This window comes from Lepidochelys kempii, chromosome 1 (assembly GCF_965140265.1).
Source record: "Lepidochelys kempii isolate rLepKem1 chromosome 1, rLepKem1.hap2, whole genome shotgun sequence".
NCBI lineage: Eukaryota > Metazoa > Chordata > Testudines > Cheloniidae > Lepidochelys > Lepidochelys kempii.
In genome coordinates, this window is record NC_133256.1 from 129,245,156 (window position 1) to 129,267,772 (window position 22,617).

Below are 22,617 nucleotides of genomic sequence, written 5' to 3' on the forward strand. Positions count from 1 at the left end.
TTCCTGACATTCTTCGTGGTCACTGGGTTTTCCATGTGCTCCTTTCTGACAGCAGCCCACATCTGCACTGAACATTTAGCGAGTGGGCAACCTTCTAGCTTACCCATTTGATCCAATGCTCCATAACTTTGTGCCCTCTTTCTCTTTCTGAACAGAATTTAGAAGCAAAGCTAGTTTTCCTCATCTCTGAGAATGGTCCATAGGTATTATCCCCATACCAACCTAAACACAGATATTTTTTTAAAAAAACAACAATGTTACAAATCTGAGAAAAAATCAAAGCAAATAAAAGTGAAGTGCTATAAAATCTTATATATTTTTTCTTCTAAAGTCTGGTCAGAAACACCACTGGTAGTAAGTCAAGTAATAATATGTGTGTGTCCTTCAGGCTTACAGTTTCCCTTACTAGGCTCATCTCCAATAGGAAAATTACCTGTTGCTTACAGCAGATGCTGCAAATAGTTTAAGTGCTAGTGTTGTCAGACAAAACTGTTTTCATCACCAAGAGAAAACATGATTGAGACCATGTTTCACCATAAGTCAAATGGAACCTTTCACTCTTATTAGCATCCCAGTCCCAGTTCCCTGCCCGCTGTGTCAGTGAAGTCATTCAGTTATAATATTAAGTCACTTTAGTCCTTAGGTGTAAAGATCCATTAAAATTAATTGATTTCTAATCAAACACAGGTTATACAATAAGCATTAAGATCAATACCATTCCATTTTATGTTCCAGTTTTTCCAATACTCAATTAGTAGACAGCTTATTTTTCCTCTTCTGTCACTTAGCATGTAGCACTTCAACAGCACCCTCTAAATCTTTTGCATACCATTTTGGTCAAAATAAAGTCTTTGTTGTTGTAATTCCAGATTGAACCATTATGAATTTTCAGACTAGGCTTGCCAACCCTCCCAGTTTCACTGGGAGTCTCCTGGAATCAGGCTTTATCTCCTGGAGGCTACTGCAGCCAAACCAGGAGATTTTAGGTGTTAAAAGTCCAGCGGTTCAGCAGAACTAAAGCAGGCTCCCACCTACCCTGGCCCCGCACCGCTCCCGGAAGAAGCCAGCATGTCCCTGTGGCCCTTGGGGAGGTGGGGGCAGGGGGTCTCTGCGTGCTGTCCCCGCCCCCAGTGCTGACTCTGCAGCTCCCATTGGCCAGGACCTGTGACCAGTGGGAGCGGTGCCCATGGGCAGGGGCAGCGTTTGGAGACCTCCCCCCCAGCCCCACCAACTATGAGCCGCTGCCAGAGGGATGTGCCCATCGCTTTCGCAAGCCTCCTAAGGTAAGCGCCATCTCCCTCACCCCCTCCTGCATCCCAACCCCCTACCCCAGGCTCAGCCTGGAGCCTCCTCCTACACTCCGATCCCCTCAGCCCCAACCCAAAGCCCACAGCCCCTTCCACACCTCAACCACCTGCTCCAGCCCAGTGAAAGTGAGTGAGGGTGGGGGAGAGCAAGCGACGGAGAGGGGGGGCTGGATTGAGTGGGGGCGGGGACTTGGGGAAAGGGCAGGGCAGAGGGCGAGGCAAGGTTGTTTGGGTTTCTGTGATTAGACAGTTGGCAACCCTATTTCAGATTAATTTAGCAATCTTGTCATTTCAATTAGGTCAGGTCTATATTGTAATTTTAGTCAGACTATTGTATACCCAGACAATCTCAGATCCCTTTACTACTGTTTGTATCAGAGCACAGTGTGTGCACTTCAGAAAGGTAGGAAAATATCAAATCACCTGTTTTCTCTCCTTATGAAAGCTTCTGCTGCACCCAGTGTACGGCTTGTTATAGCTGTACAAAGCAACATCTCTCAGTGGCTGCCAGAAGGCATTACTTCTAAGAATTTTCACTTATGGTGAGAAGAGGTGGATGAAAAATTTTGAGATATATGTATAAATAAAAAATATGGATGATATTTTTCACAAAATATTTTTTTTAAAATGTGAAGACTTGGTTGATGTTTTTCAACAAGTTGTAAGACAGTGGAAAGGGATATAGTTTTACAAATCTGAAGAGTTCACTCCAGAGCTAGTGAACCAGAAGCTAGTATTTAAAAATTAAAAATAAACACAGTAAAACATGAAGGTTGGCAATTGCAATCTCAGTTGTTTGGTAGGTGTGATGCTACAAGTGTGATGCTACAAGTATGCTATGATGGGTTGGACCCCCTCCCCCTGCCAGCCAGGATGCCACCTGATGTTCTGGGGTTCCACGGAGCCCGCCTGTTCCACCTTGGGTGACCAGATGTCCCGATTTTATAGTGACAATCCCAATATTTGGGGCTTTTTCTTATATAGGCTCCTATTACACCCCACCTGCTGTCCCAATTTTTCACATTTGCTATCTGGTCACCCTAGTTTTACCAGCCTGTGTTTCCTCACCCTGTCCTTGCTGTGCCAGGCCCTCAAGCCTTCTCTAGCACACACACAGGTAATGCCACACCCAGCTGCAGACACAGACTGAAATCAGCTCTGTATGGGGAGATTCAGCTCAGGACCTTACCCAGCACTGACGTGCACACCTTCTTTGGGGTGTAAACCCAAAATTATATTGTCTTGCACTGTATAGAGAGATCTGTACAGCATAAGCTCATAAAAAATTGCCCTCTTCCTCAACGTGGAGAGAGATATGCACAGCTTTTTGCCCTCCTTCCCCAGATATGAATTGCACAAACTGGGTTTTGAAATAAACAAGAAATAAGTTTATTAACTACAAAAGGTAAATTTTAAGTGAATATAAGGGATTGCAAACAGAACAAAGCAGATTACTGAGCAAATAAAACAAAACTTTCAACCTAAGTTTAATCACTAAAGAAAGAGGTTACAAAATATAATTTCTCACCCTAAATACTGTTTTTGGCAGCTCACAGAGTTTCTGCAGCTTAGTGTTCCAGTCATTTCTCTTTACAGACTAGACCCCTGTCTCAGCCTGCATTCAGCCCTTGCCTTCCCCAGCTTAGTTCCTTTGTCTCTTCAGATGCTTTCAGCAATCTTCCTTCTTGGGCGGGAAGGCAATGAAGAAGAGCCCTGATTGACTCACTTCCCAGCCTTGAGTAGGATTTACATAAGGTGGGAATCCTTTGTTACCAGTAGAAAAATACCAACAGTGTCCAAGATGGTACTCTGTACCTGGTGACATCATAAGATGACCCTGCAGTGTCAAAGCAATATCCCAGGAAGCTCCACAGGAACGTGGGAGGTTACTGTTGTGATGGGTTGGATCACAAAAACCCCCTTGGGGCTGCCAACTGATGTGCCAAGACTACTTCTGCCCCTGCTTTCCCTGCCAGGTTTGGACTTCAGCACCTTGTCTTAAATATAAAAAAGAAGCTTACAAGAAGTGGAAGATTGGACAAATGACCAGGGAAGAGTATAAAAATGTTGCTCGGGCATGTAGGAATGAAATCAGGAGGGCCAAATCACACCTGGAGCTGCAGCTAGCAAGAGATGTTAAGAGTAACAAGAAGGGTTTCTTCAGGTATGTTGGCAACAAGAAGAAAGCCAAGGAAAGTGTGGGCCCTTTACTGAATGAGGGAGGCAACCTAGTGACAGAGGATGTGGAAAAAGCTAATGTACTCAATGCTTTTTTTGCCTCTGTCTTCACGAACAAGGTCAGCTCCCAGACTGCTGCGCTGGGCAACACAGCATGGGGAGTAGGTGGCCAGCCCTCTGTGGAGAAAGAAGTGGTTCGGGACTATTTAGAAAAGCTGGACGTGCACAAGTCCATGGGGCCGGACGAGTTGCATCCGAGAGTGCTAAAGGAGTTGGCGGCTGTGATTGCAGAGCCATTGGCCATTATCTTTGAAAACTCATGGCGATCGGGGGAAGTCCCGGACGACTGGAAAAAGGCTAATGTAGTGCCCATCTTTAAAAAAGGGGAAAAGGAGGATCCTGGGAACTACAGGCCAGTCAGCCTCACCTCAGGAAAAATCATAGAGCAGGTCCTCAAGGAATCTATCCTGAAGCACTTACATGAGAGGAAAGTGATCAGGAACAGCCAGCATGGATTCACCAAGGGAAGGTCATGCCTGACTAATCTAATTGCCTTCTGTGATGAGATTACTGGTTCTGTGGATGAAGGGAAAGCAGTGGATGTATTGTTTCTTGTCTTCAGCAAAGCTTTTGACACGGTCTCCCACAGTATTCATGTCAGCAAGTTAAAAAAGTATGGGCTGGATGAATGCACTATAAGGTGGGTAGAAAGTTGGCTAGATTGTCGGGCTCAACGGGTAGTGATCAATGGCTCCATGTCTAGATGGCAGCCGGTATCAAGTGGAGTGCCCCAAGGGTCGGTCCTGGGGCCGGTTTTGTTCAATATCTTCATAAATGATCTGGAGGATGGTGTGGATTACACTCTCAGCAAATTTGCGGATGATACTAAACTAGGAGGAGTGGTAGATACGGTGGCAGGTAGGGATCAGATACAGAGGGCCCTAGACAAATTGGAGGATTGGGCGAAAAGAAATCTGATGAGGTTCAACAAGGATAAGTGCAGGGTCCTGCACTTGGGACGGAAGAATCCAATGCACCGCTACAGACTAGGGACCGAATGGCTAGGCAGCAGTTCTGCGGAAAAGGACCTAGGGGTGACAGTGGACGAGAAGCTGGATATGAGTCAACAGTGTGCCCTTGTTGCCAAGAAGGCCAATGGCATTTTGGGATGTATAAGTAGGGGCATAGGCAGCAGATCGAGGGATGTGATCGTTCCCCTCTGTTCGACATTGGTGAGGCCTCATCTGGAGTACTGTGTCCAGTTTTGGGCCCCGCACTACAAGAAGGATGTGGAAAAATTGGAAAGAGTCCAGCGGAGGGCAACAAAAATGATTAGGGGTCTAGAACACATAACTTATGAGGAGAGGCTGAGGGAACTGGGATTGTTTAGTCTGCAGAAGAGAAGAATGAGGCGGGATTTGATAGCTGCTTTCAACTACCTGAGAGGTGGTTCCAAAGAGGATGGTTCTAGACTATTCTCAGTGGTAGAAGATGACAGGACAAGGAGTAATGGTCTCAAGTTACAGTGGGGAAGATTTAGGTTGGATATTAGGAAAAACTTTTTCACTAGGAGGGTGGTGAAACACTGGAATGCGTTACCTAGGGAAGTGGTGGAATCTCCTTCCTTAGAAGTTTTTAAGGTCAGGCTTGACAAAGCCCTGGCTGGGTTGATTTAATTGGGGATTGGTCCTGCTTTGAGCAGGGGTTTGGACTCGATGACCTCCTGAGGTCCCTTCCAACCCTGATATTCTATGATTCTATGATTCTAAGTCAGACACGCCAGTCTGCTCCAACACAGACCCAGGATCTAAACCACATGCCCCAAAGCTGCGGACTTGATTGAAAGCAAATTAAGAAGTGTTCCTGTCTTTAACACTCAGATGCCCAACTCTAAACCCCAAATAAAACTATTTTACCCTGTATAAAGCGTATACAAGGTAAATTCATAAATTGTTCGCCCTCTATAACACTGATAGAGAGATATGCACAGCTGTTTGCCCCTCCCCTCCCCAGGTATTAATACATACTCTGGGTTAATTAATAAGTAAAAAGTGATTTTATAAAATACAGAAAGTAGGATTTAAGTGGTTCCAGGTAGTAACAGACAGAACAAAGTGAATTACCAAACAAAATAAAATAGAACACGCAAATTTGTCTAAGAAAACTGAATACAGATAAAAACCTCACCCAGTAAGCTTCCTTTTACAGACTAGTCTCCTTCTAGTCTGGGTCCAGCAATCACTCACACCCCTTGTAGTTACTGCCCTTTGTTCCAGTTTCTTTCAGGTATCCTTGGGGGTTGAGAGGCTATCTTTTGAGCAATCTGAAGACAAAATGGAGGGGTCTCCCAGGGGTTTAAATAGACTTTCTTTTGTGGGTGGACACCCTTCACTCCCCCTGTGTAGAATCCAGCTACAAAATGGAGTTTTGGGGTTGCATGGGCACATGTTCATGCATGACTCAGAACTTACAGGTAGCATCCATGGGTCACCTTATGGGGGGCACCGTCACAACTATCTTCGAAGTTCTGTTGGCCTTCTTAAATGACTCATCCAGGCTGATTGCCTGCTGTCTGGTGGGCGTTCCCCCAAGTACACACACGGTTGTAATTGTTACATAGTCAATATTCCTAACTTCAAATACAGAAATAATACATGTATACAAATTGGATAATCACATTCAGCAAATCATAACTTTTCCAATAGTACCTTATATGACCCATCTTGCATAAAATATATCTTAGTTGTGCCATATTCATATCCTAACAATATTTCTGTGAAGAATATGGGGCGTAGCGTCACATATGCTATCAAGCAGAGAAAAACTCACAATAAATGAAGTTCTAAAAAAATGCCAATGTAATAGCATTCTGTTAACTTTATGAATCTCATCAATAATATAACTTAGGCTTTGCATTTAGTAAGTGGTTCAAGAACACTGTACTGTGTTTTTTCTTTGCTCTTGCAGTTTACTTAAGCCTCTTCATTTTCAGTTTAAACCTATTTTTACCAAAAAAAATCCCGGGTTTTACAAAAAGTATTACTCTCCCCCCCCCCCCCCCAATTTTCACCCTACTTTTATGTCATTCAACTATATAAAAATAACTTGTTTTATTAGGAAAATACAATACATTGCATAATGGTAATACATTAGTTTGTGTGTAACAAAGCTTCCTGTTAAAGTAAGGCTACGATTAGTCTAGAAGATACACACAATAAGCAAACAACTCTGACGTGTGTGCATATCTGAACATACTGATGAATCTCACACCCACCACATACACATTTCAAGCTGTTAGCAGGTAACGGTTTAAAGATTTGACACACTAAAATGGAAGAAAATGAACTCTATCAGAATATGTTTCAGAACACAAGGAAGTGTTCACAAGTTTTATTTGTGGATTAGAGATTGTTTTCTTAAACTCAAAGGTGGCATTGTGTTTTGAGTTCTGTTTTAGTACTGCAGCAAACCACACTGAATTCCGTTCATCAAAGCATTAATCTACTAAATACTCCCCCTCCCCTCATCCTTCCATCCACCAAAATAAACCCCAATATTTATCAGGAAAAAATATTAGAAGTTTTTTTCACCGATTTTTAGCTGTTTGTCTTGTTGCAGTAATAAACACCGATAAATTCCCAGGAACAAATAAATAAAATAAATACCAAAACATTTACTCCATTATTGTTAAGGCTATGATTTAGTCATTGATATTTTTAGTAAAAGTCATGGACAGGTCACAGGCAATAAGCAAAAATTCACGGCCGATGACCTGTCCATGATTTGTACTATAAATACCCCATACTAAATCTTTGGTTATCTGGGGGTCCCGTGGTGCTGCTGCTGCTGCTGGGGGGCTCCAGGGGTACTGCTCTGGGGGAAGAGGGGATGGCCCAGGGCACTGCTGCTCTGGATGGGGACGGCCTCGGGTGCCGCTGCTGCTCAAGGACTGCTGTTCCAGGGCAGCACCCAGGACCGCTGCTGCTCCAGCGGTGCCTGGGGCTGCCCAAGCAGCAGCTGGCCTCAGGACTTCCCCAGCTACTTGGCCAGCCCTGGGGTCAGCCGCACTGGCCGCTGCAAAAGTCATGGAAGTGCCAGAAAGTCACGGAATCCTAAATTATTGTCCCTGGAGAAAGGGTGTGGTTTTGTAGCCAGAGCGCAGGAATGGGAGCTATTCACTCTGGCACCAGCTCGCTGACATGTCTTTCAACTTGTCTCTCTGTCTTACTTAGTTTCCTTATATACAATATGAGAAGAGTAATATGTACCTCACAAGCATCTTGTGAAGCTAAATTAATACTTGCAAAGGGCTTTAATATCTCTTGTTAGAAGTTACTATCAGTAACAACTCAGTAGGAGTATTTTACCATACTCACAATAGGATGAACATTAAATTGCATCTTGGATTCTCTCCTTCCCTGTTTCCTACAGTGTGTTTCTAATTAATTAGAATTGAAAGGCCTACAGTAGTTGATCCAGTGCAACTGGAAGGTTTAAACTAAATTGTTTCTTTTAAGCTTATCTTTGCATACATATGAATTATGATAATTTGTTTGCCTTTGTTTCTTTATATATACACATACATAATATTATACATAGAGAGAAAGAGAGTGATTTTGAAGAAAGATATTGTGTAGTCTTTTTTACACTGTTTTATCTGTAGGGTCTGTATGCCAAGGACATACCCCCCTCTGTCATTCCTTACCCCCTCTGTCATTCCTACAGTTAATGGGAGTGGACTTTCCACCCATATAGTGGTGCTAAGTGCATGCAGCCAGCTTGTTTGAAATCTGGAGGCAGAAAGTGAAACAGCCTGCCGTGAGGTAAAGTATCTTCTTCTAATGTCTCTCCTATGTACTTATACTGTAAGATCTTTGGAACAAGGGACTGCTATATTTTTCAATCTCATGCAGCCATAAACACATTTTTTGGCACTCAATAAATTAATAATAATAATGTGCCAAAATGTCTTATTTTCCTCAGAAAAGTGAAGCAGTTTATGTTTTATAACAAAAAAAGAAAGTTGGTTGGTGAAAGACTCTGATAAGCCAAATCTACAAAAGATAATCTAGCAACCATAATGACAAACTAAGATTGTAACATAAGAATACGCTGTGTTAGTCAAGTACTGTAATATGCTATGAAATTTCCTGCCTAGAATGGGTTAAAAAGAACATAAAACATTGTCTGGCTTCTGAAAGCAGTAGGAACCAGTCAGAAAGTGGTGAGACCCTGAGTTACACCATTTCCCTGCTGTGCTGCAGTGTGATTTTTTTTCCCCTCACCACTCAAACCCTTGTGTGTTCAAAAAAGTGACATTAAAAGAATGTGTGATTTTGATTAGAAATTCTGTTTAAAGACTCAAAAGCTGCTGAGCTGCTAAAGAGTTGTAAAATAAGCTTTTTAAGAAACTTGTGGTTTTAAAGTAGCTTTGCGGACTCTGAGTGAGTGGGTTATGTTGTGTAATGAGAGCTAATGCAAGCCCATTGGTTCAGTGGAGGAAATACATGAGACTGAGAAATTTAATTATTTAAATTACAGGCATACATACATACAGTTACATAAGATAGTAAAGTTAGACTCTTTCTTCAATAAGCCCAGATGCCCTCAGGTTTACTGAGGCTAATGAAAGTTAAGACCATGTATTGTGGGGAATATCCATTAATGGAAATAATTGAGACAGAGAACTGGCGTGGGTGTGATAGAGGATCAGCAATGGAAAGTATGCCCTTCAGTAACCTTGTACTCACCCCTTACACACTATTGCAATAATATTTGTACAAAATATGCCTTGTGAGATCTCACATGGAAGCCAATAACACACTGATTACTAATATGATTATAAAATGCATGTGTTAATGATTATATGTGAAGTTATGAATTCCCTCTGTATGATGTTACTAAAACAGGCCAGACAGCCTAGCCCAGGTAAAGGTGATAAACAGGTCTGTCCTAGACAAACAAATGTGGGTTTATCTTAATTTACATATTAACAGTAAATAAGCCCATCAAGCTAAACTTGTAGGGGTTTTCTAATCCTGAATTCAAAAGACAGAGAATTAACATGTCTCCTGCACCCCAGGGAGACACAGGAGCCTGAATCCTGGAGCCAGGAGATATTCCTGACTTGTAAGACAAAGACTTTCCCCTTGGGGATATAAGGAACGGAGAGACATTCCATCTTTACCTTTCACCTTAGGGGACAAAGAAATCAAGTGATTTAATCTCTGAAAGGGGTTGTGGCCAGGCCAGTTAGTAAAGAACTTGAAAGGAGAGTGGGGATAAAAAAAAAATATCTTGAGCAAAGACTATTCTAGCTAGTTTAAATTTTAGTCTTTTAGATACTTGTTTTCACTTTTATTTGCTTGTAACCAGCTCTACCTTTATCTCTTTTACTTGGTATCATTTAATCCATGTTGTTTTGTTAATAAACTTGTTTTACTTTTATTATAAACCAATTCAGTGTTGTGTTTGAAGGGAAGGGTGTATTTATCCTGGTTAAATTAACGGAGCAGCAAATTTAATATCTTCTTTGAAGGTACAGTGGTAGGGGCTGGGCAGTCCAGAGAAACACCTCTGTGGAGCTTGAGGGCTAGAGTTTACTGATTGTTATCTGCTAGGCAAGGTTTGGGCTGGGAGAGCCTTAAGGAGGTTGCTGGTAAGGAATACAGACTGGTTTGGTAGGCTTTGGCTACACTTGCACATTCTACTGCAATAAAGCCTCCCAGAGCACTCTACCTTACTCCCCGTCCACACTGGCAAGGCATGAAGAGCACTGTGACTCCCTGACTGGAGCGCTTCTGGTACTCCACCTCCCCGAGAGGATTAACAGCTGTTGCGCATTGGCTGAGACGGTCCAGTGTAAACGGGGAGTAACGTTATTACGCACTGATTGACCTCCAGAAACTCCCCATAATCCTTTTAACTAAAGCGTCCTCTCTTGTTTTGTTGTGAACTCCGGATGTGGAAGTGCCGTTTCAGGGTCTGCTTATCAAAAAAACTAACACAGCTATTGTTTGCTTTGAATGAGTGAGAGGCAGGCAGGGGGGCTCCGTTTGGAGGGCCGATAGCTAATATTTGCTTGAAGAGAGAGGCAGCATGGGGGGAGGGGAGGGGAGGGGAGGGGAGGCGAGGAGCGTTGGGGTCCGTTTCGGCAAGCGGCTGCTTATCTCTTCTATGAGAAAAAAAGAAACAGCTGTCATTTGCTTTCAGTGAGTGAGAGAGAGGCGGGGGAGGAAGGGGGGGGTCTGTACTTAGAAGACAGCATGCTGACACACTCTCAGCACCCCAGAACCCCACTCTCTCTCCCCCCACGCTCACTGTCACACTCCATCTCCCCCCCCCCCATTTGAAAAGCATGTTGCAGCCACTTCAATGCTGGGATAGCTGCCCATAATGCACCGCTCCCAATGCCGCTGCAAATGTGGCCGCGACAGTGCGCTGGCAGCTGTCAGTGTGGACAGACTGCAGTGCTTTTCCTACTCAGCTGTACGAAAGTGGGTTTAACTCACAGCGCTGTACATCTTGTAAGTGTAGCCAAGGCCACAGTCTAATCACCAGCAAAACTCACTCTCGTTGACGCAGAGAGGTAACTAGTGGCTCACACCTCTGGGTATCCCCAGCAGCATGATACAGAAAGGAGCAGAGCTTTTACACATTAGTTATTTGTTTTTGTTATTTTAATTTGGATTTTTTTTTAACAAGAAACCTCCCCAACAAACTGTCCTTAACTACAATAACCAAGGTGGGGAAAGTCCTTTAAATCTTTTTTATAGCAAATTCTTATGATGCATTGTCTTCAGACAAAACTTAAACTAAGACAGATCTTCAGTTTATGTATATGTGTGCATATATAATTACACATGCACGTGTGATTTTTCACCCCTTTTTACTAATCTTTCTTATGTATTGATTATCTTTGTAAAAATAGTGATAGCAGCAGTAAAATGTACAGCTGTTAATACTTGTGCTTCAGCCAAAAGGAGAAAAAAAACTCTCATGACTTTATCATGAGTCTCTTGGTATTTGATGTTTTACTTATTAGCCCAGCTCTTGAAGTCATTTGAATATATGAGACACTCATCTCAGCTTTCTTTCTTTCTTTCTTTCTTTCTTTCTTTCTTTCTTTCTTTCTTTCTTTCTTTCTTTCTTTCTTTCTTTCTTTCTTTCTTTCTTTCTTTCTTTCTTTCTTTCTTTCTTTCTTTCTTTCTTGTAAGACTCTAGCACAAATGGTTGCAGAGAAAGGCTGGAAAAACATGAACTCTAAAGGTTCAAATCCTAGAAGACAATTAAAAAGACACCAAAAATACTATTTTTAAAAATCTTGTGATTTTGGGGGCCTGACTCATGATTTTTGAGTGATTGGGGCTGGCAATACAAAAGATTTGAAATCATAATTTAGTTATAGAAATTACAGCCAACTGTCTCTTCCATTAAATTAAGCTTTCCTGTTCCCTTCCTCAAATTTTATACATTTAGGGCTATATTTTCAACAGCTTTATATATCTAAATTGGAAGTTTGTGCCCCTGAAATCAGGCACAAAGTGCTTTTAGAGCATTTTCAAAGAGTGCAGGGAAATAGCTAGTGAATTGCATCCAGCAAAAATTGGCTCTGCCTAGATGAGTGTACCCAGAAATATGTGCCCACCATGGAATTTTCACAGGGTTGCACCAAGAGGCATCATTTCTGAAAAAATTGGGAGGGAGGGCAAACTTTTGTCAGCATATAAAACATTCTGTGGCCCAAAGAGCATCATAAATGAGAAAAACTAGGCAGTTAATGCTCTCCTAATGACCATGTCCAAAGTCAGAGGAGAAGGGGGAAAGATGTAAGGCAGACAGTGGAAGACATAATAGATCATTTAGACTTATGAAAAGATGAGTGAGGGGAACCATAGTCGAGGGAGAAGGCCAGTATCCATCCATAGCATCTGGATACACCTGGACTTAATTGTAAAGGCTCAAATATGCTATTCCTCAGATTACATCCATGACAACTGCCACCAACCCAAAGAAAGCTCCCCTGCATTACCTATTTGGTCCGGCTATTTAACATGCACAAACCAGACAGAACAGCCCATCACTTGGAAATGGGGCATGGTCACTGGGCACAAACTCATAGCACATATTTGGGCCAAGTCAAACTGAGACAAGAGAACGAAAGAAATTTGTGGGGTCATTTTGACCACATAGAATGACATGTGAAGCTGTATAATGATTCATTAAGGAGAATCAGAGGCCCATCTCATAAACATTATTGAAGAATCAGTAAAAATAGTGGTCTAACCAGGTTAAAAGTTTATGAGATTTTCAAAATTATGGCATAAACAAAAAAAAAATACTGTCTTAAAAATATGTTCTGTCCAGCTCTATTATTGGCAGAGTGTTAGCAGGATGCAAGTTGCACGGTAGACGCAAACTGCCTGAATGCTTTTAAAGATATTAGCAAAACTCCATTAACTAAGCTAGTCAAACCACTATTGCTGCAGTAATCCCCCCCCATCCCCCAACACACACACACACACACAATCTAAAAAAGTACATATCATGACCAGTAGAAACTACCTAATGAATCTCCACTATTAAGGAATTCTGTTTAATTAAAAGTGGGAGAAAGTCAGTAAAATGGAAAGGTTTTTCTTCCTCTTACGGCTCCGGTGTATGCTTATAAAATTTGCAGATTACATCAAGGTGGGAGGGGTTGAAAGCACTTTGGAGGACAGGATTAGAATTCAAAATAACCTTGACAAATTGGAGAATTGATCTCAAGTCAACAAGATGAAATTCAATAAAGACAAGTGCAAGGTGCTTCACTTTGGAAAGAAAAATCAAATGCACAGCTACCAAATGCGGAATAGATGGTTAGGTGGTAGTACTATTGAAAAGGATCTGGGGGTTATAGTGGATCATAAATTGAATATGAGTCAACACTTTGATACAGTTGCAAAAGAGACTAATCATTCTGGGATGTATTAACAGGCGTGTTGTATGTAAGACACAGAACGTGATTGCCCTGCTCTACTCAGCACAGGAGAGGCCTCAGCTAGAGCAGTGGTTCTCAACCAGGGGTACGTGTACCCACCGGGTTATGCAGAGGTCTTCCAAGGGGAACATCGATTCACCCAGATATTTGCCTAGTTTTACAGCAGGCTACAGAAAAAGTACCAGCAAAGTCAGTAGAAACTAAAATTTCATACAGACAATGACTTGTTTATTCTGCTCTATATACTATAAACTGAAATGTAAGTACAATATATATATATATTCCAATTGATTTATTTTGTAATTATATGGTAACATGAGAAAATAAGCCATTTTTCACTAATAGTGTGCTGTGACGCTTTTGTATTTTTATGTCTGATTTTGTATCTCAGTAATTTTTAAGTGAGGTATAACTTGGGGGTATGCAAGATAAATCAGACTCCTGAAAGGGGTACAGTAATCTGGAATGGTTGAGAACCACTGAGCTAGAGGACTGTATTCAGTTCTGAGAGCCACACTTTAGGGAAAATGTGGACAAATTGGAGAGAATCAAGTGGAAAGCAACAAAATGCTGAAAGGTTTGAAAACCTCATCTATGAGGAAAGGTTTAAAAAACTGGGGATGTTTAGTCTTGAGAAAAGAATACTGAGTGGGGATCAGATAACAGTCTTCAAATATGTTATTGGCTGCTATAAAGAGAACAGGGGATCACTTTTTCTCCTTGTCCATTGAAGGCAGGAGAAGAATAGGCTTAATCTACAGCACAGAGATTTATATTAGATATTAGGAAAAAACTTTCTAACAATAAGGTTATTTAAGGTCTGGAATAGAGTTACAAGAGAGATTGTGGAATCCCATTCATTGGAGGTTTTTAAGAACAGGTTGAACAAACACCTGTCTGTGCTGATCTAGGTTTATTGGTCCTACCTTAGCTTGGAGGGCTGGACTTGATGACCTCTTGAGGTCTCTTCCAATCCTACATTTCAATGATTCTATGATCACCCCTGCACTTGCTAGCAGCCAAATGGAGACAGAGGACTTGTCTTGACTGCTAAAAAAGGTTTATATTTTACCCTGGAATAACTAATACATCTGAGCTATACTGAAATGAAAACACAGTTAATATTAGGTATTTTAGTTTTACTGCAGGGTAAACTTGCCAACATCAACCCAGAGGGGTTATAGGTAGGGCCCTACCAAATTCACGGCCATGAAAAACGCGTCACGGACCATGAAATCTGGTCTTTTGTGTGCTTTTACCCTATAATATAAAGATTTCATGGGGGAGACCAGCGTTTCTCAAGTTGGGGGTCCTGACCCAAAAGGGAGTTGTAGTGGGGTCACAAGATTATTTTAGGGGGCTCTGAAGGCAGCTCCGCCACCAGCAGCAGTGCAGAAGTAACTATAGCAGTATCGCAACTTCCACTACAATAACCTTGTGACCCCCACCACAACTCCTTTTTGGGTTAGGACCCCTACAATTACAACACCATGAAATTTCAGTTTTAAATAGCTAAAATCATGAAATGTACTATTTTTTTTAATCCTATTACCGTGAAATTGACCAAAATGGACGATGAATTCGGTAGGGTTCTAATTATATGGCAGTTTACCTCATGGTTTACCTCATGGTGAAACTAGGTGCCTAGTCTTCTCTGTATTTTTACCTCAAGATAGTTACTCCCAGGTTTAAAAAAAACCCACCTTTTTTAGCAGTGGGGACCAGGGCAGATACAGAAGTATTGGTTAAGGAGATTAAAGGCCATCATACAATAGGAGTTACATAAAAGTGGCACACAGCTACATAAGAAGAGCCCCATCCACAATTAATGCTAGGTGTTTTAGAAAAGATAAAAAGATGTCTGAAGCTGAACAGCATGGGAGTAATAGTTCTGGAAATTGTAAGTGGGACCTGTACAGGGATGTGGACTTTCTCCTTAATAAATCTGAAGACTTAGAAAATAGGAGTACTCTCATGAACATAGCTGGTGTCCCTGAGGACACAGAAAGAAGGTGAAAATATAATTTCCTTTGTCCAAAATTCATTTAAGGATATTTTGAAAAAGGATACAAATTCCCTGTTTGTTGAATTCAAACACACCCACAGAGTGCTTCACTCCAGATAATGAGTCCCCAAGAGCAGTTATTGAGAAACTGCTCAGCTCCCAGAAAAAAAAAAATATACTCAGGGAAAGCAAGACAATGGAAAAGGTGTCTTTTCAGAACAGTCAGCTTTTTTTCTTTTTTCTATGCCTAGGCTTTGGTGTAGAAACATTCAGAAGGAAAGGAAGGGAAATAAATATAATGATAATCTAATGAAAAACGAGGCTCGTCGTGCTGTGTGGGACCGTATCAAGTTAACCTTTATATGTTAAGGGAGGACACAGTTTCCTAACACTCTTCAGGATTTTAAAGATTTCCTACGTTCTCCACCTAACTTCCTAAAAGAAAAGACGGACAGAAGCAGCTGGATTTCTACCTATAAGTCCCACAAAAAAACACCTGACACATCATGGCTTGGATTTCAGTTTTTCTGTATTGTTCTAACTAAAGAGCCTTGTGTCTACATTGTTTATTCAAGACTTATTTCTATCAGGTTCTGTAGAACATACTTGGCCTCCTCGTGTATCTTCAGCAGATTTATTTTTTTTTAACTTGCAGAATGCATTACTATTTCAGAGATCATTCTTTTTAATACTTGGTTGTTGTCTAATCCTATTATGTTTCAGTTGTGTCCTCAAATGTTTTGCCTGGTTAAACATATTCATAATTCATTCTTTTCCTTGACGTTAAAGGGAGTAACTTGATGGTTCCTACTGTGCATTTACTGAAACTTATTTTTCTCTAAAATATGATTATGCTATTAGATGTTGACAAAACTCAGTTAATATCCGAGCATTCCAGTTTTTGTTTTTTTTAATGGTTTTGCCCCTCTCCTGGCATACCTTCAGGATATTTTTCTCCTTTACTATGATACATTTTACAAGCAACCTTTTCCATATAAGCACTGTGTAGTTCTTCAGTCTTTTTTTCTGTGTGCATATGTTTTTTTTAAAGGTATGTAAAAAACTATATTTCCTTCCTGTTTGGATGTTCTCCATAATGTAAGGCCAGGACCATCCGTTTCCAAAAATAGTTTCCATTACTCATGTCTGACTTTCAAGATTCTTCACAGTTTTATGTGTTATTTATGGGCCCAGTCCTGATGCAACACGAGTAACTTTACACGTGTGCATAATGGTTTGCAGGATGGTTTCCATAGTTCTTTAAATGTTAATAGCATGAATTAACCTATTTTTAAAAAATACAAGAATATAATATCAGGAGACCTACAACTGTGGTCTTCACAGACCCCAAAGACTACCTAGGAGCTGTTGTGACCAAGGATCATGAAAACCTATGAGCTTTGTTTTGACAGAGTTTCAGCCCTTGCCATTGACTTGCATTTTGAAGACTTTCTCTGCAATGAAAAAGGCTAGAAACTTTTTTTTAAATGAATGTTGGGATTAGCCTTGGGAGGGAGGGGCTCATTGGCCATGGGGTCTTCGGACCACCAAAGCCAGCTCCGTATTTTAGCCCTCTACCTTCCATTCTGCCCTAAGTGGCTGTTCTGTTATGGAATTGGTAGAATTTAGAATACAATAAACTTTATTATCTAAAATTAGACATTTTTCCTTAAGAGTTTTCTAAACATCTCACTATGTTCGTTTTTGCTGATGTGGATGCTGGAATGGAGGCTGCTTCATTTTTCCCTCAGCTCTGTTCCATCAACATTTAAGGATGGGTTATTATTTTAATAAACAAAAAATTGTGCTGAGATGCACCTTCTTGGAACCCCCATAAAGCGTTTAACAGAGATGGGCACAACCCAAGACCGTGGATCTACACCCTCAAGATTTCTTTTCTGTCATAATGTATGTGTTTTGAGGAAATTGACATGACCTAGCCATTTTAGAGTGACATCATGATCATTTTTTGAGAATTTGGATCTTCTGGAAGCATCAGGTCTTTGAACATATTTGATTAAATTGCAGTTTGGTGCTTCTGGTGGAACAAGCAGCGTGTTTTTGCATCATGTTACATGAGACTTCTGTGTCGCAATGGGGGAAAGCCTCTTGACTCTAATTCTTAATGACTTAGGACCAGATGTTCAAAGGTATTTGAACACCTACAGATGCATATAGGTGCTCAGTGAGATTTTCAGGATAGGCACCCAACTACCATTGAAATTAATTTTACAGAGGCCCCCAGAACATAATTACCCCACCCTAAACAGAACTAATTAATTCCCCTGCTAGGAGCCACGTAATGGCTGTGGGGCAATGCTTAGCTAATAGGGACAGGAAAGGAGGCTTCATTCATTCAGACATGTCCCTTCCTTCTATTCATCCTGCCTCCTCAAGTATGCTCTATGGTTGTAGGAGGGGGTACCACCCTGCATCTGTCCACCCCTCCCAAACCAGTTGGAAAAAAGCTATGAGGAAGGTGAGGGGAGAAAAAGGAGAAACACACGTTACCAGCTTTGCCCATTACTTTTCGGTGCACTCATTTATTAGGTTTCAGAGTAGCAACCGTGTTAGTCTGTATTCGCAAAAAGAAAAGGAGTACTTGTGGCACCTTAGAGACTAATTTGTTCACAAGTACTCCTTTTCATTTATTAGGGTTACTTTTCTGGGATGGGGGGGGGTTCTATACTTCTATCAATGTACTGCTTGTGTCACTTGTGTGCTCATATGGACGTCTACTTTTCCCTGCTGCAAGTTCCCTCCCAATGAAGCTATCCTGCAGAACCTAGGTTCCCCAGGGCTCAGTTCTTCAGCCCCAGAATCAGATGAACACACACACACACTCTAACAGAGCACATCTGAGAGGACCGGGTCAATCAGCACTCCTAAGCTGACCTCTTATATGTCCCTGGACTCAGTAGGCTGGATCAAACAGCACCTCCAAGCTGTCACCCTCATATGCCTTGGGCACCGCACCACAATAGAGTACACCTTAGCACGCTGGGTTGAGCAGCACTTTCAATCTGCCATCCTCATATGTCCCAGGTTCAGCATGTCTTTATCCCCACTTTCACGTTACAATTATTCTGGTAGTAACCCACTTGATGAGCAAACCCCACAGGATTTTTGGGTGCTGCAGGGATCTTTAGCTTAGGTACGAGGAACGTTGCTGCAGAGTGAAAGAGGAAACCAAAAAAAACACCCATGGGGGCGGGGGAGAGAGTGAGAGAAGCAACCAGCTTAATCATTAAAGTTATTTATTGCCAAGTAATAACCATAGGGAAGCCAAACAAACAAAACAGTTATAATATTAAATCTAACTTAAATTTTATTATAAAAGTCAGGTTTAGAAAACTATAACTGATCACACAAGTCAGGGTCAGAAGGCTATGCCTAGAGAGAGAGAGAGAGCTGGGTTCTCACCACTCCATGAAGCTTGAATCGATCAGGGGTCCCAGGTGATGGTGGTAGCTCAGGGTCCTGAGTGCTGGAGACAAGCAGAGCCCTCAGCATGATCAGTCAGAAGAAGAAGTCCCAGTGGAACTGATGCAGATTTTGAATCCAGGCAGCAGAACACTTACTTGAGCATAGGTAGTGGTTTTTTGTAGAGAAACAACAATGGTTGGAATTTTGTTTTTGCAGAATCGTCTGGATTAAGTGTGTTTTGCTAACAGTGACATCTTTTTTGTGGCTGTTAGAACTTCATATTGAAATACTAGCCAGTTAAAATCACATTTGGCATAGTATTCATGTATATCACAGAATATTTTTGAAGTGAGTATCTTTAAATGTTGTTTGGTTTAGCAAACCTCCCAGTAGAAAGCATGTGAAACATTTTATCAGAGGATTCTGCAGATTTCTATATAAAAGGAATAGTTTAAAGATAAATCACTTACACTGAATAAAACTGTAGGGAGATTGTGTGTGTGAAGGGTTTTTTGTAGCAATTGTAGCGACAGCTGCTGCATGTTCCTATAATAATCCAGTTGATGACAAGGAGCTAATTGGTGAGAAAACTGGGCACATTTCTAATTTTGTTAAGAGAAACAGGACAAATCTTTAGCTTCTGCATGAGGTGTCAAAATATATTGTGCAGAAGACAGAACATTTGTAATGAAAAGAAATGTTTGGTAGATCCATGTGAAGTAAAAACAGCTATACATATGCATTTCTATACATTAGAGTTTATTAGAAAAAAGGATTTCTGTGTGTGAAATGAAATCTATCATTCTGAAAGCAGCAACATGAATTATGAGGGAAGGTAACATTAAGACGGGTACTGTTTTTTAAAAAAATGTAAAAATTATATTTGGATGAAATATTTTTTTAACTATTTGAAATTCTTATATTTCCATTAAATGGTATTTAATCTGATTATATAAACATTACAGTTTCAAATAAATAGAAATCCAGTGTTTGATACTATCTGTCTTAGGTTCTTATATAGCTCCCATTGCTGATAAACACCCCGTGAGGTAGACAATTCCTATTATCCCCATTTTATAGATGAGGAACTGAGGCACAGAGAGGCTAAGTGACTCGCCCAGAGTCACACAGGAACTGTGTGGCAGAGCATGGACGTGAAACAAGGCATCTCATGTCCAAGAGCAGTATCCTACTTGCTGGCCAGCCTTCCTCACCCTTTAATTTATCCAGTTAAATTACCTGTTCTCAGATACTACAAATTATCTGTATTCTTACTGGGTCTTATCTTTATGTCTTTCTCACGCTGTAATGTTCTGTGGTCTTCTGTAAATGAACCATCCACCTTAATATTTTACCTTTTTAAAATATGGGATTACAGCAGCCCAGACTGTCTTTCTAAGGAAGACTAACATGGGTGAAATCCTAATCGCGTTGACTTCAGTGGGGCCAGGATTTTACTCCAAGTGTTTATTGCTAAGCTGAAGCAGGTGTTATCTTTTGGTTATGTGAGTTTCTATTGAAGTCTCAAACTTAACAGGCACCACTTTTGTTCCAACACACAAAGAACCCCTTTCCCATACTAGAATTGATCAGCTTTAAATTCATTTATAGGCATTGCCATGGTGTGTATCGCTGTAGTATTTGAATGTCTAGATATTACAGGCATACTTGCCAATATCTGAGAAGCGTTACAAAGGGCAGTTCTCCTTATAAATCAGGAATGTGTGAGAGACTAGTTGCAGCATCCACTGGACTGTTGTCTATGCATTCTAGTGGATTTTGAGGCCTGATTCTCCACTGGTGTGTCCACTTACACTTGTGCAAAAGTGGGCTTAAAGTAAAACACCATTGACTCAGAATAGTAGTGTGTTACATCCATTTTGCACAGGTGTAAATGAATATACAAGGTAATGCAGGATCAGATCCTAGATACTTTTTCTTGGAAAAATATAAACAAAACCTTTCAATGTTTCCCCTTTTGAATTCGTGCCTTATTTGGAAAAATTGCATTTGCATTCTTACCCCACCAAAGCTATCTCATACTTCCTCCTTCTCCTTCAAGGCTCCCCTTTCTCCCCCGACTCCCAAGTCCTTCCCTTCTATTCTCATTGCTTCCCAGTGGCTTTTTACCCTTTTTTCTTCAGCAGCTGCCAGTGGCTTCCTCGTCTTCTTAATCATAATGTATTTCTTCCTTTCTGCACATATCTGTCTCTTTTTCCTGCTCCTTTTCCGAAGAGAGGTGGAGATTGCTATTACTGGGACTGGTTGAATGAGTGTTATGTTCATTTGCTCTCACTGCAAGGACCACAGATATTGTCAGGAGAGTATCTGAGGAGTGTATTCAGACAGCTGTCCCTGCAGTGATGGGACATAGACATTGAAGCACCATGGTGGTTTGATATCTGAACAATCAGAGAACCAAGATAATAGCTGAGGCTGTCCTCACCAGGGATCTACAGGCTGGTACCAGCCAAATTGGGACTTCTAGCAAATGCACAAAGGAAGATGCTCTAGAAATATTTCTAAGGGAACAGCTATCACCAGCTCTTTCTTATAGACGATATTTCAAAAATAAGGGTATGAAGAGGATACGTGATACTCCTAGTAGAAGATGTTAGAGTTTCGTGTTGAAAGTTACAATCTTATCAGTTTCAAATATTAGAAATTGTTTTATTGTATTATGTGGTTTACAGTTTTATGTTTCTATCCAGACTCAAGATCTTACTGAAATAAAGATATGAAAGATAGTGATCAGCCTGCTTCTAAGTTACGGCCTCCATTTATTGTACTACTTTGATACTGGAAACCAAAATACTGTCGATATTTTGATTTTCATTAACAACACCTTTGTCCTGTTCACTGTTGGCTAAATGCCTCACCAGAGGTTCAAAAAGACTTTCTTGTTCTGGATCATATACTCCAACTAAAATACAGGCTTGTCTTTTTTCAATTAGCTTAAATCTTTGAAATTTAGTGTTTGTGAAAGTTGTCAAAACATATCCTGATATGCTTGATTTCATATAAAACGATGTTTCTGTTAGTGCTGCAAGTACACGTCTGGATTTTAATATCATAAGAGTGGTTACACAACAGTGGGAAATCAAACAGGATAAATAATGTTTAGCTGATTGCTACAGCTTGAATGATTTGCAGAGTTTTTATGATTACTTTGTTCCTTCAACTTACATTTCTGAACATGTCACAGTAGTTTCACCTGCAGAGCAACACATTCAAGCGTCAAGCAGAACAGAGCAGTCCAGAATTAGACTGTGCCCCCTAAATTGTTAAAGCGATGCTGAGTTGTCTTTCAACAGGGTTCCTTGTGATGTTAGAGAGTGCCTAGTAAATTTTACAGCTTACATGAAAAATTATGGTAATTCCCAGAGGGGGTGACTTAGTGGACTAATATTCAAACTTTGCAATATCTGCACTTCCTAGAACCGTATGTTCCAATGCTAGCAAGATTCTATCATGCTTTGGAGGTTAAAAATATGGTCTTACCTACTGTTTGCTGTTTAGGGGGAAGAATAGCATGTGACCTTGTGATTAGACTGTATCATACGCATATGAACAAGAGTAGCAAATTAAGGTTGCACAGGGAAGCTTAATTCTGGTGTCTGCTAACTTTTAAATGCTTGATTTTGCAACCTTAATAATGTTCTTGTAACATACTTTTTTGTGTGTAATTTCTGAGATGCTTTTTAAAAAACAAACTGAAA

The 22,617-nt window shown here is 40.8% G+C and overlaps 1 protein-coding gene across 7 annotated transcripts in view; it reads left to right on the forward strand.

Annotated features, from left to right (window-relative positions):
* The window catches only part of STS (steroid sulfatase), a 178,872-nt gene that overhangs the window by 11,982 nt on the left and 144,273 nt on the right, over positions 1–22,617 (forward strand). For 2 of the 7 annotated variants that reach the window (XM_073354328.1, XM_073354336.1), the window contains exon 2: positions 8,211–8,308. The exons of the other annotated variants lie outside the window; for them this stretch is intronic. The gene's annotated coding sequence lies outside the window, so the exon portion shown is untranslated. The remainder of the gene's footprint in view (positions 1–8,210; positions 8,309–22,617) is intronic. 7 annotated transcript variants of the gene reach the window in all.